The following is a 6,477-nucleotide window of genomic DNA, read 5'->3' as shown; positions in this document are numbered from 1 at the left end:
TACTAGTTTCTGTACCCTAGTAGGATTATTTTGAACAAACGTGAACCATTATTTAATGTCCCCATCAATAGAGATATGTTTTTTGGCTATTCAAAGTGGCAGTAAAAATAGGCGACACTGCGCCTTTAAGTAACTAACATTGTACATCGTATCAGATTATAAAGGAAACGATGAAAATGTCTTGTGTTCTTGTAATGTAAAATAAATTGGAGAAATTTAGATAAAGAAATATGTGTAACAGTTTTATTTGCATACGTTAAAGAAACGGTCGACCATCATTACATGGAAAGAAAGTATACATTTTTTTGTATTTTTTCCTTATCCGAGTCATGTAGACGACGTAAAGTAGATAATTATTGGTTGTACTATTCCCCAACTCATTAGTAATTCACGAAGAAAAAACCTGAAAAAACACTTACTTGAAGTATATTTGGAAATGTGATCTTAATGATTATTATCCCAAAATTTCGTGAACTTTTACTTTGAATTTTCTTCAAGAATTGTTAATGGTTTGAGAAGCTAATTATCAAACACTCGAGCGAGTGTTTCACCCGATTTCCAAACACCTTGAAGTCGGTTAAAAAGCTCGTCTGCGCCTCGTTTTTCCAACGCACTTCTCGGTTTGAAAATCGGAGAAACACTCTTCCTCGTGTTTGATATATTAATTTGAAGTGTTACAAAGTTAAACATTGGTGTTTGCGATAATGTGTGCCTATTTAGGGTTTTTATCTTACTCATACATGAAAATTCATACAAACATACTACATATCTGTTCTTCTACGTGGGGTTAAGAACTACTACGTATATAAATTCGAGATAACTCCATTGAACCAAATAAACACATGTATATATTTGGTAATACGCGTTTTGTTTTGTTACTTCACACATTGGTGCATGCAGATTTGCTAACTAAATGTACAAACCTCACGCCTTTCGACTGTTGAAAAACCCAGAGAGAATTCACATTCAACCGAGAATCTCATTGAATATTTACGTGTACTTGCGAGGCTCTGTAAAGGAGGTTCAGTTATCCTTTATCCTTCTCAAAGTCATTAATAATTCATCAAAGGAAAACAAAGAAAATCACTACCGTGACCGTGGGTTTGGATATGTGATCCTAATTACCATAAAATTTTGCCAACTTAAGCCTTGAATTTCTCCAAGAATTACTGATCATTTGAGAAGCCATATCAAACACTCGAAAGTGTGTTTCATCAGATATCCAAACACCTCGAAGTCGTTTAAAAAACTCGGCTGCGCCTCGTTTATTCAACCTACTTCTCAGTGTTTGGATATCTGATGAAACACCTTCTCGTGTATGATATATTACCTATATAATTCTAACGACAGTAATCTCTTATTCTCTGAATTTTGCCAGTACTCAATAAGTACAACCCGAAAAACGTATCTCAGCAGAGGAATGCATGCACTATCTCGCTCATGCTTTTATTTGCTTTTAATCAGGAACTTGTAACCATAATTTTGCTAGCTAGAGTTCATCGAAATGAAAGATTTCTTGTTCTGCTAGTAATTGACCACGTGGGCCCAGTTGTTCAAAGCCCGATTAAGCTAATCCTGGGTTAACGTGAACTTTGATTCAAGTTTAATTACTAAGCGGTAAAGATTCTTCGAAAAGATTTTTGCCCCTCAGTTTTGACTTAGACTTTCGAAAAACCCGGCCCAGAACTACTTGGTATAGGTCGAAATTTAACTGGTTCCTATTGGTCCTAGTTTTTCCGGCATCAAGTCTGGAATCGGCCCTGGGTAAAGGCTCAATTTGGCCCGAATCAGTTTTGGAAAATTGGCCTGGACTGAATTGAGATTCAAACGGGAAGTCTTGTGGAATTACGAGGGATTTAGCTCGGGATTCTTTGTCAGTGGAAATTGGCCGGGATTGAGTCGGGATTCTTTGCGGAAATTGACCGGGATCTCCCGGATTCTTTCTGAACAAATTAAATTGGCCTTCGGCCTATTCTCATCCCCTGTAGCAAGAGAGAAAGATGGGAGGGAGAGGAGAGAACCTGGGAATGTGCGCCGAAAAATGCCTAGTTCGGCTGTCAGCTGTAGGTGGTACTGCTTCATATTGGTTTTACTCAGTTTTATCTTTAACCTTTTTCTGGCATACTTTTGTTAAATTTCCTGGGCTTGAGTTGGAATTTGACCGGGATTGAGTTCAAGTTTGGCCCCGTTCTTAGTGGCAAATGTTCCGTGAGAAATTCTGATTATGCTTCAAGGGATGGCAGTATCGGTTTGGTTTTGCCAAACGTTAGAACGACTAAGTATGGCCGAAGATCGTGGGGCTACTTCGCCGCCTAACACTGGAATGCCCTATCATAAGATACCAGAAAACTGCCTGGCAGCAAAGAGATTAATTCGGGATTTGCCCGGGATTTCTTCGGAATTGAACGTAAGGTGGGATTTTTCGCAGAAATTATTAAACCGGGATTAAATTAGCCTCGATTTAGTTAGGCTTTCGGAATTCTATGATTAGCCACGACTGAGTTGGGATTTTGCCAGGATTCTTCAGGATAACCAGGATACGGTCGGTATTTGACCCGAATTCGTTCACACAAACTAGCCGGGATTCTCTTTGGAAATTACACAGGATTGAGTTAGGATTATGCCAAAATTATCTGCGGGCTAAATTAGCCGGGTATGAGTCGCGATTTGGCCGGGATATATACTGGAAATACGTGAGTTGCAAAACCTCGCGAAGCTGGGGCTGCGTGGAAAGCCCTCTTTACTCGTATTGTAGCATCAAATGAGGAGATTTAAAAAAGGTTTCTGAACATAGCAACTATTTTGATGAGCATGGTCTTTTCGTAGTTTTGCGGTTAAAAATCTATTTCTGACGCGATGAACTGTACAACGGGCGTACAGCGCTGTCGTGTTCGATGAATTTATTTCCCACGGAAAATTATTTTACCGCGGCCACAAAACGTGTAATTTCTTCAATGCAATCTTTCACAAAAAAGATTTCTGGAAGAAAGGGAAAAGATTCTGGTGAGATAGTTCTGTATCCAGTGAATATTGATGAACATTGCAGTTGAAATTTGATCCGGCACGCAAACTTTCCCGATGTATGCAAATTTTGCTCCAGACGACGCCAGACAGCCTGACGTCATTCATACTTTGTTTTTCACCGTTGCTAGGCAACATTGCGGACACCTTCAACGAAATATATAAACATACATACATACATATATCTGAGCTGATTTTCAAAAAGGTGGCTACAGAAATTGAGCACATTTTGAGACTTTCTAAGCTGAAGGAATATGCTAGTCATTAACAATACTCCAGTTACGGTTCATCACCAGAAAGTAAGGTCAGGAAATACTATGAAAGAGAAAAGAGGGGCTTTTCTTTGGAATTAGACGAGACATTGACACCTGAGTGAAATGAGACATGACCTGTGATCCGACTAAACAAGTGTGACACTTGGTAATTATTTACGGCGCCAACGCATCTTAAATCTCAACCAAAACCCGATCTTTAAGCGCTCAAGATTAGCCTTCCACAAAAGAATCCGCTTAATCGGGGCAAGACAGCGTTTTAAATTGATTTTCCGTGTTAATTATAAATTCAAGACGTAATGAGAATCACGCCGAACGAACATCTGGAAATTATTTATGACATTGAGTCCGGAAATCCGACCAAAATCCCACTTCTCCACTAATCGATGACTAGCCTAACAACGCTACAGTTATAACGGCGAAAAATAATAGAATAGCTTTTCAAACCCACGCTTCTTGAAGAGAAAATCCTTGCCCATTCTTGCTAGTGTTTTCCATATCAGCTTAAGTCCCGGATGTTGAAATCAACATTTGAAAAGGGAAGGGTTAGCGCCCTTTTCCACGGGCGTCAGTAAAACGCGGGGTCGGGGCCGGGGCCGGGGCCGGGGTCGGGGTCGGGGTCGGGGTCGGGGTCGGGGTCATTTTTTTTTTCTTTATTTTTTTCCTTTCTTTTTGTTTCTTTTTTCTTTTTTTTTTTTCTTTTTTTTTTTTTTCAACATCACAGGTCATTTGTGGGTCAAATAAGGATTAAAGCCAATGTAAAAAAGTTAAGTCTCTAAAGCTTACTAGCTTAGGGTAGGTCATCGGTGACAACACTCGATACAGTTCCGTATTCTGGCGGACTTTGGTTCCGTGAATTGACTACCATTTATAAATGAGGCAAAAAAATACAAGGTACGAGACAATATATTTCCTTGAACTAACAAATTCGTGAACTAGAATGTGCAATGCATGAACTTACTATGAACACCCCCGCCACCTTCCATGATCGTGCTCGTTTATTTCCGAGAACGAAATAAACATGCGTTCGAATTCCTTTGTAAAGCTCGGCATTTGAATAGAATGTAGAACATTTCTCTGGAAATCTTTCCGAAAAAGACGCATTGACTGACAAAAAAAAAAAAGATTCAAAATACTTTAGAGACAATTGTGATTCTTGAAATACTTGTGCTGTAATATAAAGAAAAATTCATAGTTTTATACCGTCAATAAACTAGGGAAATCTCTACGAGAACTCTGAAATCTCATTGCCGACATCAAAACTGACATGTAAATAGGCCTTATCACGGTTTTCGACGCCATTTTGACGAGTAGGCAAACAGGCTTGAAATAACAGTATTTGTATGGAAATCTGATGTCAAATAATTTTCATAAAACATCGCTGCTGAAAAATTCATGAATTGTCTTTTTGGGAAAGATTTCCAGAGAAATGTTCTACATTCCATTCAAATGCCGAGCTTTACAAAGAAATTCGAACGCATGTTTATTTCATTCTCGGAAATAATAGTCACGCGTGACATGGATTGACTGTAACAAACGAGCACGATCATGGAAGGCGGCGGGGGTGTTCATGAGTTCATGCACATTCTAGTTCAAGAATTTGTTAGTTCAAGGAAATATATTGTCTCGTAGAAGAATAAAAGGTAGTCAATTCACGGAACCAATGTCCGCCAGAATACGGAACTGCATCGAGTGTTGTCACCGATGACCTATCCTAAGCTAGTAAGCTTTAGAGACTTAACTTTTTTATATTGGTTTTAATCCTTATTTGACCCACAAATGACCTGTGATGTTAAAAAAAAAAAAAGAAAAATAATGACCCCGACCCCGACCCCGACCCCGACCCCGCGTTTTACTGACACCCCTTTTCCACCACAGAAATCAACATTTGAAAAGGGAAGGGTTAGCGCCCTTTTCCACCACAAAAATATACTGAGTCTTTGGCTGGCTGAAAAATTCGCGAAAATTTCACGTTGCCCGAATAGAACTCATCCCTAAGACCTACTTTTTAAAGCCAAAGACTGTCACTTCCTCAAGCAAAGCCCACAATATACAAGCCTTAAATAGTCCAAGCCCGAGTAACTGAAAATTACCCGTTTAGCTCAAAAGAGGACTACTGGTAGCAAGCATATTAGACGAGGCAGGAACTCCACTCGTAAGACTTCTTCCCTCACTAGACTTAATGATGTCCTCAGGAAAACTTTGCTTCAGGAAGCCAAACGAAACGCTAGGTCTAATGACTTAGTTCTGAGCTCAGAGCGCGCGCCGAATTCAAAGCCAAATCGTTGAGCGGTTAAAAGACGTTTGAGAGAGAGTGGGGCTAGGTTAACAAACGACGGAGGGAGGAAGGGAGGGAGGGGAGGGGAGGGGAGGGCAGAGAAATATTTTGTTTTTATAAATATTTGCTAATGACTCTTTTAATCTTTTTACTTACTGATGTGAAATTCAATAGGAAACGCTAAAATAAAATAAAATAAATATCTTAAGAAAAGTTAACAAAACGTCAATTTCTGTAGCCACCTTCTGGAAAATCAGCTCAGATATATAAATATATTTCGCGCGGCTTAGCTCCGCTCGGGCCGGCTCGGCCCGACAAATTTATTAACCTCGCTTCGCGAGGAACAAAAGAAGACTCCTGGATTTGTACAAAATGACACAGAGTTTGGTCGAGATATGTTTGTAATTTACCTTGAATTGAAATTTACTAAAATGGAAATTTGACGGAACTGTTTAAACAGTTTAAATTAGGGGGAATATAGAACCTTCGGTTGGATTTGACGGCTAGATTTTCACGACGATTGAAATAAGTAGCGATTTAACGGATTCTTTTTTTTTTTCTTTCTTTCTTCCTTTTTTGTTTTTAAGAAATTTCGTTAGCAGGTTAGCCAAGATTCGAAGGGCAATTGATATTGGTAATTGAACTGAGTGGAATGCAATTTGGTCTGAAATCATATGCGTGATTTCAAAATCAAACGAGCGCGCAGCGCGAGTTTGATTTGAAATCACAAGTATGATTTCAGACCAAAATTGTACGACACGAAGTTCAATTACCACTTAATTACATCCATTTTGAAATCACAGAGTATCATTGTCAATATTAATATTCTATTTGTGTTACTTCATTTCCATTTTGATGGGCTAAAGAAAGGATGCGATTTGGAGCAAAAAAATGGTGCAATTTGGG

The 6,477-nt window shown here is 39.0% G+C and overlaps 1 protein-coding gene across 1 annotated transcript in view; it reads right to left on the bottom strand.

Annotated features, from left to right (window-relative positions):
• LOC146451455 (uncharacterized) overlaps positions 1–5,633 on the bottom strand; it is a 299,471-nt gene extending 293,838 nt beyond the window's left edge. The window contains exon 1 of the mRNA XM_085098853.1: positions 5,473–5,633. The gene's annotated coding sequence lies outside the window, so the exon portion shown is untranslated. The remainder of the gene's footprint in view (positions 1–5,472) is intronic.
• Positions 5,634–6,477: the final 844 nt, after the last annotated feature.

Source organism: Pavona decussata, unplaced genomic scaffold, assembly GCF_977016875.1.
Source record: "Pavona decussata unplaced genomic scaffold, jaPavDecu1.1 SCAFFOLD_386, whole genome shotgun sequence".
Lineage (NCBI taxonomy): Eukaryota > Metazoa > Cnidaria > Anthozoa > Scleractinia > Agariciidae > Pavona > Pavona decussata.
The sequence above is the reverse complement of the archived record's forward strand: the minus strand, read 5'-3'. Positions and strand labels throughout refer to the sequence as shown.